Here is a 12231-nt window from a genome sequence, read left to right on the forward strand (position 1 = left end):
CTCATTTTCGCAAGTCGGCTACAGTTTCCGCCGCCCTTGCTGTGTTGCAGCAGCGTTTGCAGCTTCCGGCACACCGACTGGTGTGTGATGTCCCCACACGTTGGAACTCTACCCTCCACATGTTGTAAAGGATTTGTGAGCAGAAGAGAGCAGTTGTGGAGTACCAAGGCCGTCGATATTCAGGTCAGACTCCACACATAAGACCTCAGGAGTGGACCTGGATGTCTGACATATGTACCATCCTGACAAACTTTGAGGAGTCCACCAAGATGGTGAGTGGCGATGACGCCATCATTAGTGTCAGCATCCCACTTGTCTGTCTTTTGCAACGCTCTCTGCAGAGAATTAAAGAGGAGGCATTGCAGCCAGAGTATGATGAGATGGATCAAGAAGCCGTAGCGGGCGATTACACACAGCCCAGCCTCATCTCATCCCAACGTGCATTAGGGGACAATGAGGGAGAGGAGGAGGAGGAGGAGGAGGAAGAACAGGAGCTGCTATCATGCGTTGTAGACGGTAGTACCTGTACAAGTGTCATACCGTCGGTTCAGCGTGGGTGGCCTGAGGACAGGGGGGAGGAGGAAGAGGAGGAGGAGGAGGAGAGCATGGTCAGTCGTCATCTTGGTGAGGACACGGAAATCTTGCCCGTTACCAGTCTGGCACGCATGGCTGACTTTATGTTACGCTGCCTTAACCGTGACCCTCGCGTTGTCAAAATGTTGGGTGACAGTCATTACTGGTTGGTGACACTTGTAGACCCCCCTACAAGGAGAACTTTCACTCTCTTATTCCTGAAGTGGAGAGGTCTACAAAAATGGGGCAGTACCAGAAGACCCTTGCTGCAGAACTCTTAAAAAAATTCCCATCTGAACACGCTAGCGGCAGAGGCAGAGGTCACAGTTCGTTGCCCAACCAAGGCGTACAGGCGAGAGAAATGCAACTCCAATCCAGCAGAGGCAGGGGAACACTGTCAACGTTCTGGGACAGTTTTCTGAGACCCGCCCAGCTTACAGGTCCTGAGGTGCGGGGTACTCTCACAAGGAGTGGAAAGTTTCAAAAGATGGTGAGGGAGTACCTTGCCGACCGTACCAGCGTCCTCCGTGATTCCTCTGTGCCTTTTAATTATTGGGTATCCAAGCTGGACACTTGGAATGAACTCGCTCTGTACGCCTTGGTGGTCCTGACCTGCCCTGCCGCTAGCGTGTTATCGGAGCGTGTTTTTAGTGCCGCTGGGGGAATTATAACTGATAAGCGCACTCGCCTGTCAACTGACAATGCTGACAAGCTGACTCTTATCAAAATGAACAAGGGCTGGATTGGGCCAGACTTCTCATCACCACCAAATGACATCAGAGTAACATAAAGTCAAATCCACTGTGTTATTTTGGGAGGTGTATTCACATGCACCGCTTCACACCCACACATGGGTATACGCTTCCTCGTTTCGGCTGTTTTATCTTCTTCTCCTTATCCTCAGCCTCCACCACCACTATACCACCAGGGTGCCAGCATTGCAAGTTCCTCCGTCCTTATTTTTGGCAGCTTTTGCTTGCAAGGCATAAGCAAATACTATGGGAGACCCACTCCCCAATAATGGGACTTATGTTTGTAATATGCTGTACTGCATGGCTCTTGTAAGGGGCACTGCAAGTTCCTCCATCCTAATTTTTTGGCAGCTTTTGCTTGGAAAGCATAAGCAAATACCATGGGACACCCACTCCCCAATAATGGGACTTATGTTTGTAATATGCTGTACTGCATGGCTCTTGTAAGGGGCATTGCAAGTTGCTCCGTCCTAATTTTTGGCAGATTTTGCTTGCAAGGCATAAGCAAATACTATGGGAGACCCACTCCCCAATAATGGGACTTATGTTTGTAATATGCTGTACTGCATGGCTCTTGTAAGAGGCATTGCAAATTGCTCCGTCCTAATTTTTGGCAGCTTTTGCTGGGAAAGCATAAGCAAATACCATGGGACACCCACTCCCCAATAATGGGACTTATGTTTGTAATATGCTGTACTGCATGGCTCTTGTAAGGGGCATTGCAAGGTGCTCCGTCCTAATTTTTGGCAGCTTTTGCTTGGAAAGCATAAGCAAATACTATGGGACACCCACTCCCCAATAATGGGACTTATGTTTGTAATATGCTGTACTGCATGTGACGCGCCCCCTGGGCCGTGTGTACACGTGTGTGGGATACCCGGTGCCGGGTCTCTGGGGTCTGTAGTCTCCGTGGCGGTGACCCGGTCCCGTGGCTCAGGCTGGTCAAACCAGTGACAGTCTTTCTTAGGTTTTGAGGTTAATTGTCCGACTGCGCCACCCGTGGATTGCGGTCAGGGAGTACCACCGCTGCAAGGCAGACCGCTGAGGCTGGTGTTGTGTGCGCAGCATAGAATGGGATAACTCCCCACGGGAGGAGTATAGCCTCAGGGCAGTGAGTGTGGATGATGGGGGTGATGGTGCACGAGCGCAGCAGGAACGACTCAGAGTCTTTGCAGTGCAGTTCAGGGTCTTTACTGATGATTATAAGGTAGACCCTCCCGGGAGTACTGGCTAGCATAAGAGGCCTGGTCAGTCTGTGAGCAAGCAGGAGTTACCCTGGCCAGGTGGAGTTGTAGGCCTCCCCGTCTGTCTGCACTCTTCCTGGCTACCTTGCTGTAAGCGGGTAGAAGTAGCCCACATCCCTGAGTGTACCGTGTAGTGCTCACCCATATGGCTGGTGACTTGGGGCCTTTTTTTTAGCCTCTGCTCCACGATGGCGGTGCTGGTCCCTTGCTTGTGACTGAGCCTCCGGGCTTCTATGGCCAGAGGACCTGAAATCCCCTGCCGGCTGGTTTCTGCTGCTGGATATATAAGTCCTCACAGCTTCGGACTCCTGTGTCCGGTTCCTATTGTCTTCTGCCAGGGCGAGCTCTGCTCAGCTTCCAGCCCCTGGTCTTAGCTCCTAGCTCCTACAGAGCTCCTTGCTGTTACTTTCCCTTGCTCTCACTCTGACTGTTCTCTGTTCTCTGACTCACTCAACCCCGCCCCAGATCCAGTTTATAAGGGCAGAATTCTCCCCTCCCAGGATTGGGGCAGGAGGATGTTGCATATTTAAGGGATCCTGACCAGGAAACCTCCCACTTGCTCTCCGACGTAATATCTCTATTACTGTGGTGACCAGACCCCTGGGGTGCCACACATGGCTCTTGTAAGGGGCATTGCAGTTCCTCATAATTTTTGGAAAGCCTTCCATTCACTGCTTAGGCCAACAGTGCACTGGAGACCCAGTTGCTATAAACGGAAAAAAAAGTTTAGTTAATGCCCTCTGACCTCCATGTCATTTCCAAGGGGCATTGGAGTGCCTCGAAATTTTTGGTAGGCATTGCACTCACTGTATGCCCTATAACTGTGTAGCCGAACGGCTCCTTTTGTTACAGAAACATATCCTACAAGACATGTGTGGTTGACTGGCCTGATATTGATGTGAATGGTCCCTGTTCCTCCTGCTCTTTCTCCTTTGCCACCATCTCATCCATCATTTATCACCTGAAGCTTTGTTTTAACGGGAGTCATAGAACTTGGATAGTAGCCGAAAACATCCAGCAATCCTCGGAAGAGGTAGGATATGCGCCAAAACGCTGACCACCTCAGGCCTAGCCGCTACTACATACATGCGCTTGCATTACAACAAAACAAAGCAGATGCTAACTTCTATCATCATCATCATGCTCCTCACCTTGGCACTCTCAACTCCCCTGATGGAGAAGCCAGGGCCCACCGGAGGAGTCTGATAGTCCGGTGGGCTCGGCCAATGCTGCCCTAAAGCAGGCCAGGCTAAGAAAAGTGTGGGAAAGGTTACCGGGACAAATAGGGGTTGCTGGGGACCGAGTATAGACACCCGGCCGCCCCCTGGAGGCTGGGGAGCAAGCGGGGACACCCGGCCACCAGGCGGCTGGGGACTGAGTATGGATACCAGGCCGCCGACACAGCCATGGCGTGGTGGCCAGATTCCGCCTCCACATGCCTAAAAGGCCCAATTTAAAGTGCAAGCAAGCAGTATGGTATTGCAGCCTGGGGTGGGTGGGTGGCAGGCTGCATACTTGCACTTGCATTGCAAGGAATGGGAGAGGTACAATTGAACACTGCCCTGGGACAAGGACTTGAATGGGGATAGTTGCAAGTCTGCAATGACAGGTGCAAGGTGGGAGGCATCTTCACATGTACCATGAACAGGGGTTTGGCATGCACACACTACAGCAGAATAGGCTGTCCTTCGCACTAAATGCACTGGAAAGGGCACAGGTAATGTTTTGGTATACGCGCTTAATCTTATGTATAAGGCACACCAGGACAAATAGGGGCGGCTGGGGACTGAGTATGGATACCTCGCTGCCGAAGCAGCCATGAGGTAGTGGCCAGCTTCGGCCTCCTCCAAACTAAAAGGCCCCATTTCAAGTGCAAGCTAGCAGTATGGAATTGCAGTCTGGGGGTGGGTAGGTGGCAGGCTGCACACTTACACTTGCATTAAAAGAAAACATAGCAGATGCTAACTTCTGTCATCATCATCATGCTCCTCACCTTGGCACTCTCAACTCCACCGATGGAGAAGTCAGGGCCCACCCGAGGAGTCTGGTTCTCTGGTGGGCTTGTCCAATGCTGCCTAAAGCAGGCCGGGCTAAGAAAAGTGAGTGGGGGGATGTTCCAAGGAGAAATAGGGGCAGCTGGGGACCATTTATGGACACCCGGCTGCCCCCAGTCGGCTGGGGACCGTGTGTGGACACCCGGCCGCGGGGCGGCTGGGGACCGAGTATGGACACCCGGCTGCCGGGCAGCTGGGGACTGAGTATGGATTCCAGGCCGCCAACACAGCCATGACAAGGTGGCCAGATTCCGCCTCCACATGCCTAAAAGGCCCAATTTCAAGTTCAAGCAAGCAAGCAGTATGGTATTGCAGCCTGGTTCAGGCTGCATACTTGCGCTTGCATTGCAAGGAATGGGGGAGGTACAATTGAACACTGCCCTGGGACTAGAACTTGCATGGGGATAGTTGCAAGTCTGCATCTTCTGATGCGGCAAGGATCACTTATGATGGGCACACTTTTAGACAGTGACCTGGGAGTCAGAGATGCTTCCAGGGGTCTTCCCCATGCTGTTCCCATGTCTTTTCAGCACTTTATGCATGTGTCACACAGCACATGGCCAGATAAGGTTGTAAAATGTTAAAATGACATTTCCCGGTGAATGCATTTGTCATAGTTGAAAGCAATACAAAAGTGCAAAAACGCATCAAAAACGCTACGTGTGAACGTAGCCCAAGGTGTGGAGGAGTATTTTTGTTTTTGGTCATTTATTTTAACTTATACACAAGTCTTTTCCCTGGAAAGGATGTTCCTTAACATATTTCACAGGAAAAAAGTTTCACTTTAGTTTTTGAACGTTTTATTGTGAGCCCGTAAAAGTGGCTTAATTCCTCTGACCAAGTTGTTGACAGCAGTGACCTGGGGGTCAGAAATGGTTCCTGGGGCGATGCCCATGCTGTCCCCATGTCATTTGAGCACTGTCACTATCGTTTTGGGCACTTTTTAGGCTTTCTACAGACTGCCGGGGGTGCCACCGCAAAAATGCTCGAGTCTCCCATAGACTAACATTGGGCCCGTTGCTCGGGTCGAGCTCCCGAGTATCACGGCGAGCTCGGCCCGAGCTTCGAGCACCCGAGCATTTTAGTGCTCGCTCAACAGTAGTCATTAGTGATGAGCGAGCATGCTCGCTACTGCTCGCCCGAGCATCTCACTGCTCGAGATGCTCGCCGAGTATTTCCGGGTTGCTCGGCGGGAGCTCGGGTCTCCTCCCTGCATGTTTGGCGCTCTTTAGAACATGCAGGGATTGCCTGCCACTTACTGTAATGCTGCAGTCATGTTGGTTGTGGGAATTACAGTGATTGGCTGGCTGCACAGCGTCATCAGGCCTATATAAGACCTGGCGCCGCTGTGCTCATCACAGTCACTCCGGATCAGACAGTGTAGGGAGAGCTGCTGCTGAGCTAGGGAGAGATTTGCTTGTTTCTAGTTAGTGTAGGGAGAAAAACCGTACATTACACATATCCATCTTAACATACAGTCCTCTTGAGCACTGACTAATCCATCTGCAGAGATATCAGGCAGGCAGTGTATATAGGCAGGCAGGCAGGGTATATAGCAGACTGCAGTGCATATAGCACAAGAGGCTCCATTCCAATTCTGCCTTCTGCTGCTGTTAGATATTTCTATACAAAGGCCCAGGTCTTGGGGGCCAGGAATACTTTTTTTTGGATCTTAATCCTCATTATTTGCTTAAAAAGCAATCCAGAGAACACCGTTTTTTCTGCGCCATTTGCTTGTTGGCACTGCAGAATACAGCCAGGTCCTTTCCATATTACAGCGCTAGAAATCCAGATATTTAAAACTGTGGTTTGTCCGTCACATGGATCACATATAAGTTCACTCCAAATTCAGTCATTTGTAGTGAGCGTGGAAGATATTGTCCTCCAGTTAAAATGGGCAAGGCACGGGGGACTGGATGTGATGGTGATGGTGCATGCAGAGGCCGAGGCCATTGGCAAGTTGAAATTGTGCCACAACAAACACCCACATCTTCTCGCTCGACCTTCCTGTCCCAATTAATAGGGGACCGCAGCACACTACTATTGAACACAAAGCAGTGTGAAAAGGTTATTGGTTGGACAGCAGATAATGCTTCCAGTCACTTAGCCACCACCACCCTGTGTTCCACACGGTCAAGTCTCAGTAGCCGTGAGTCTGGACCGCATATTCCTCACCCTGATCCCCCTTCCTCCCACCATGCCGAATACCCAGAGACAACTGATCCCACACTTGGACACTCCGAAGAGTTGTTCACTTTTCCATTTATAGATTCGGGCCTTTCGCCCGGTCCACTTGAAGCGGGAAAAGAGGAGATCGCATGTAGCGATGCCCAAATATTTGAACAGCCACGGTCACACGAAGGCGACGGTGGGAAAGTGTCACAAGAGGTGGACGATGATGAGACACAATTGCCAGAAAGTAAGGAGGAGGACCAGGGTGCGGAAGTGGAAGATGAGGTGGTGGATGATCTAGTAACTGACCCAACCTGGCAGGAGGACATGCAGAGCGAGGACAGCAGCACACAGGGGGAGGGAGGCAGAGCACCCCAACAGGCCGGAAGAAGCAGTGTGGTGGCCGCAGAAAGAAGGCAGGCAACCGTTCCCCGTAACATCAACACGAAGGAAGTTGCCAGTACAACTGTCAGGTCTTCCCGAGTCTGGTTGTTTTTTAAAGACTCTGCTGATAAAACCAAAAAGGCCATTTGCACCACCTGCCAGGCCAGCATCAGCAGAGGTGGCAAAACGACCAGCCTGACCACCACCAGCACGATCAGGCACATGGCAACAAAGCACCCGACTATGTGGGCCGAACCCCAGGATCCAGCAGCAGTGTCTGCAGGTGGCACCACTGCTTCTTCTGCTGTTGTGCGTGCAAGCCAATCCCCTGTCCATGATGCATGCGAAGATGCCTCCTGCCTTGCACCTGTCATTGCACACTGTCAAGTAGCAGCATCAGAAAGCACGTCCATGTCCTTGTCCCAGCGCAGCGTTCAGTTGTCCATACACCAGTCCTTGGAACGCAAGAGCAAATACGCAGCCAACGCCCCACAGGCCACACTACTAGATTCCCACATTTTGTGACTGCTTGCGCTAGAAATGTTGCCTTTTCGGCTCGTGGAGACGGAAGCATTCCGCAACCTGATGGCGGCGGCCATTCCTCGGTACTCGGTCCACAGCCGCCACTATTTCTCCCGATGTGCCGTCCCCGCATTACACAAGCACGTGTCCCAAAACATTAGCCGTGCCCTCAACAACGCAGTTACAGGGAAAGTCCACCTAACCATGGACAAGTGCTTGAGGGTAGGGACGGTACATCTCGCTGACGGCACTCTGGGTTAACACAGTGGAAGCCGGGACCCAGTCAGACCCTGGGACGGAACACGTTCTCCCAACGCCAAGAATTGCGGGCCCTAGATCAATCAGTGTTGCCCCCACAGTCTACAGCTCCTCCTCTTCAGCCTCCATCTCCGAAATGACCACATCAGTCACAAGCTGGAAGCACTGCAGCACTGCCTCGGCCAAGCGGCAACAGGCTGTGCTGAAGCTAATTTACTTAGGTGACAAACCGCACAATACTGAAGAGTTGTGGACAGCTCTGAAAGAGCAGGCAGATCTGTGGCGGACACCGCTGAACCTACAGCCAGGCATGGTCGTGTGTGACAATGGCTGGAACCTGGTGGCGGCTCTGAGGCGAGGCAAGATCACACACGTACCATGCCTGGCCCATGTGCTTAACCTCGTGGTTCAGTGGTTTCTCAAATCCTACCCGGAGCTGCCGGATCTGCTTGTTAAAGTACGCCGCCTGTGTGCCCATTTTAGAAAGTCACCTACAGCTTCTGCCGCCCATGCCGTGTTTCAGCAGCGTTTGCAGCTTCTGTCTCACAGACTGGTATGTGATGTCTCAACGCATTGGAACTCTACACTGCAGATGTTGGGAAGGATTTGAGAGCAGAAGAGAGCAGTTTGTTGAGTACCAGCATCAAGAAGGCCGTCGGTATTCAGTTTAGACTCCACACATAAGACCCCAGGAGTGGACATGGATGTCAGACATATGTACTATCCTCCAAAACTTTGAGGCCTTCACCAAGATGGTGAGCGGCGATGACGCCATAATTAGTGTCACCATCCCGCTTCTCTGTCTTCTGAAACGCTCTCTGCTCACAATCAAAGAGGATGCATGGCAAGTGGAGCATGATAAGATGGAGCAAGGAACCATACAGGGTGATTACACACAGCCCAGCCTCATGTCATCCCAACGTGGATTGGGTGACAATGAGGAAGAGGAGGAAGAATTGGAGCTACTTTCATGTTCTATAGACGGTACTACCTGCACACCTGTCATACCGTCTGTTCAGCGTGGATGGCCAGAGGACAGAGCAGAGGAGGAGGAGGAGGAGAGCATGGTCCGTCATCCTCTTAGTGAAGACACGGAAGTCTTGCCTGTTAGCAGTCTGGCACGCATGGCTGAGTTTATGTTACGGTTCCTTTCCCATGACCCTCGCGTTCTCAAAATTTTGGGTGACCATCATTACTGGTTGGTGACAATTCTAGACCCACGCTACAAGGAGAACTTTCTATCTCTTATTCCTGAGGCGGACAGGTCTACAAAAATGGGGCAGTACCAGAAGGCCCTTGTTGCGGAACTATTAAAAAAATTCCCATCTGAAAACGCTGGCGGCAGAGGTCACAGTTCGTTGGACAACCAAGGAGTACAGGCGAGAGAGACACAACTTCAATTTAGCAGAGGCAGGGGAACACTGTCAAAGTTCTGGGAGAATTTTCTCAGCCCCTCCCATCGCACAGACCTGCTCCTTTATAATGGGAACATTTTTTTTACTGAGACCCTCCTCTATTTCTCTTCAAAGGAGTACTGGGCTGAGTCCGAATTTTTGGCGGCCCTTGCAGTCACTGCATACGCAATAACAGTATAGGAGACCCACTCGTTAATAATGGGAACAACAAACCATAGCCGGCTGATGGCTCTCTAACAATAGTGAGGGCCAACTGCTGGCCTTTTAAGAATAGTAAGGGCCGCCTGATGGCCCTATAAAAATAGGCTTTGTGACTTTCAGAGTCCCTCCATCATACATGAACACCACATGGCCAGATAAGGTTGTAAAATGTTAAAATGACATTTCCCGGTGAATGCATTTGTCTTAAAGAACGTAAAAAAAACAAAACAGTAGGATCTTTCTTTAGTATAAAAGACAGAGTCACCAATGTAACCACATTGTTCAGCTCCTGCACCTCCTCCTCCATTTCCGAAATGACCACATCAGTCACAAGCTGACAGCACTGCCTTGGCCAAGTGGCAACAGGCTGTGCTGAAGATAACATGCTTAATGCTTAGGTGACAAACCGCCCAGCGCTACAGAGCTGTTGAAAGCTGTAACACAGCAGCCTGAGCTGTGGCTCTCAACGCTGAACATACAGCCAGGCATGGTCGTGTGTGACAATGGGCGGAACGTGGTGACGGAGAAATGACAACCGGGGTAGATACGGTTTCCCTCTATGCCAGTCCTTTCACCGAGCTAAAGAATATGGCTGTGGTGAAATACAACTCCCACTGAGAAGCTGTTTCAGATTGAAAACAATTGTGCCCACCAGAGGATTTGATTCTGAGGGCTCACCTTTTTCCCCCGCTCAAGATCCCCATAGCAGCTGCAAAGTTAGCGCTATCATGAACTCTCCTGATGTAGAAGCTAGGGCACACCATAGGATTCATACAAAGTCCTGGCTGGGATTTGAACCCAGGATCCCAGTGCTGCAAGGCTTCAGTGCTAACCACTGAGCCAATGTGCTGCCGTGCACCCTCTGATATCTAACAGGCTGGAGAAACTTGCATCTACTGCCACTCTATCTTTAGATCCTTTGTGAGAAACTAATGTATTTGGGCAGCCACTCAGTCTACCAAATAAAATTCCTGAGAAGGAAATTGTGGATGGCTTCACTACTGTTACTGGGGGCACTGCTAATACCATGGCGTCGTACCATAGTTTACTGGAAATATTCCAGGCTGGTAGGAGGCAAGCAAATTCCCACATAAAAGTACCAGCAGTAATGTTCAGGGACCCGCGCTTGTAGAAGGCAGAGACAATACTGGGAGAAATAGTGACGTCTGGGGACCGAGTATGGACACAAGGCATGAGGCATGTGAAAAGCTTCTGCCTCTACGAGCCTAAAAGGCCACATTTCAAGCGAAAGCTGCTTTAGGGAGCAAGGGGGTTTAGCACCGCAATACGCCCAGTGGTGGTCCGTTTGAGCTTGAACAGAAATAGTCACCCCTGAGTGTGCCAGTATCTGTTTTTAGTTTGGAATATTCCTAGGTATTCTGCAAGGCCAGGTCATAATAAGCCTTCTGGGGCTCACCAGTTAAATAGAGGGCCAGCACCTCCGTCCACTGCTCCTGCGGTAACTTCTCCCGCTCTTCTACCCTTTCAAACAGTCAAAAAGGCTTCCCCATCATTGTGCGGGGTCATTTTTTGCATCGCTGGTTTTACCGCCTTTCGGACGTATGTGTTGTCATCACCTGGACTTGGGGGAAGGGCTGCGGCCTCCCAAGAACCGCCTCTGCAAGCAACTCAATATGTTGCAGCTGTTGTCTGTACTGGTATTGTTGCTGCTGTTGTTGGATTTGTTGCATCAGCAACTTACTCATCTCCTGATGGGCCAGCTGTTGCGCTTTGAAAAGGTGCTTAACCAGGTGCTCCATGCTGTCAGACTTCACCCATGACATGCAGGTTATCCACAGCCGTCACACGCGCTCGATGGGGAAATAGCCTGCATTCTCCACCAGCTGTGATAGATGGGCCCACGCGACTGCACACGGAGAATACAGGAATGCTGTCTCTTTAAATTTCTTAGTGGTTTATTAATTACTGGAGCGAACAACCTCAGTGCTACATATCTCCCCTCTAGTACTTTGCCAGTGACTTTGTCACAGGACCTATTCGAGTCTGCCCATGTTTTTTTTTTACCTTTCTCTGAATCAGCATGTTAGGGTATAGGCTGAACTCAGTAGACTTAAGTCTACTGTGGTAGATCGGCCCACTCGGCTGCATACGGAGAATACAGGAACGCTGTCTCTTTAAATTTCCTAGTGGTTTATTAAAATATGACATAAACCAATGTAGAGTTCATCAAAATAAACACGGTCCTTTTGGTATAATGGCAAAGCAAAAGAAAATGTACAGCACAGTCCATAAATCTGCAGAGATGCGGCCGCTCAGGATTAACAAAAACACACGGTCCAGGTGAGCACAAACACAAGCTCCTCTCTCTGGAGCTGGCCTCTCCAGATACACTGAACAACACATGATTCAACAGGCTGGATTTTTATATCCCAGAAAACACCCCGGAGTGGAGATATTGTGAATAGCCTTCCACCCGCTCTATAGCTGTTCGCATAAAAACCTGGCCCATTAAAAATGGCTGATTGACTCTCTCGGCACATAACATGCTGGAGAAAACGTCCAGGTTTCACATCACAGAAGCGAACAGCCTCAGTGAAACATATCTCCCCTCCAGCACTGTGCCTTAAAAACTAGGAAACAATGTTTTATACAAGGGAAGTAGGGTGGAGGGCATGGCTGTGCAAAGGTCAGAAGG

At 50.5% G+C, this 12231-nt stretch overlaps 1 protein-coding gene across 1 annotated transcript in view; it reads left to right on the plus strand.

The window, feature by feature from the left end:
* The window catches only part of LOC141162699 (phosphatidylserine decarboxylase proenzyme, mitochondrial-like), a 76823-nt gene that overhangs the window by 63580 nt on the left and 1012 nt on the right, over nucleotides 1-12231 (plus strand). The gene's annotated exons all lie outside the window — the stretch shown is intronic.

Source organism: Phyllobates terribilis, unplaced genomic scaffold (assembly GCF_046119375.1).
Source record: "Phyllobates terribilis strain yellow unplaced genomic scaffold, ASM4611937v1 Scaffold_9__5_contigs__length_417890890, whole genome shotgun sequence".
Lineage (NCBI taxonomy): Eukaryota > Metazoa > Chordata > Amphibia > Anura > Dendrobatidae > Phyllobates > Phyllobates terribilis.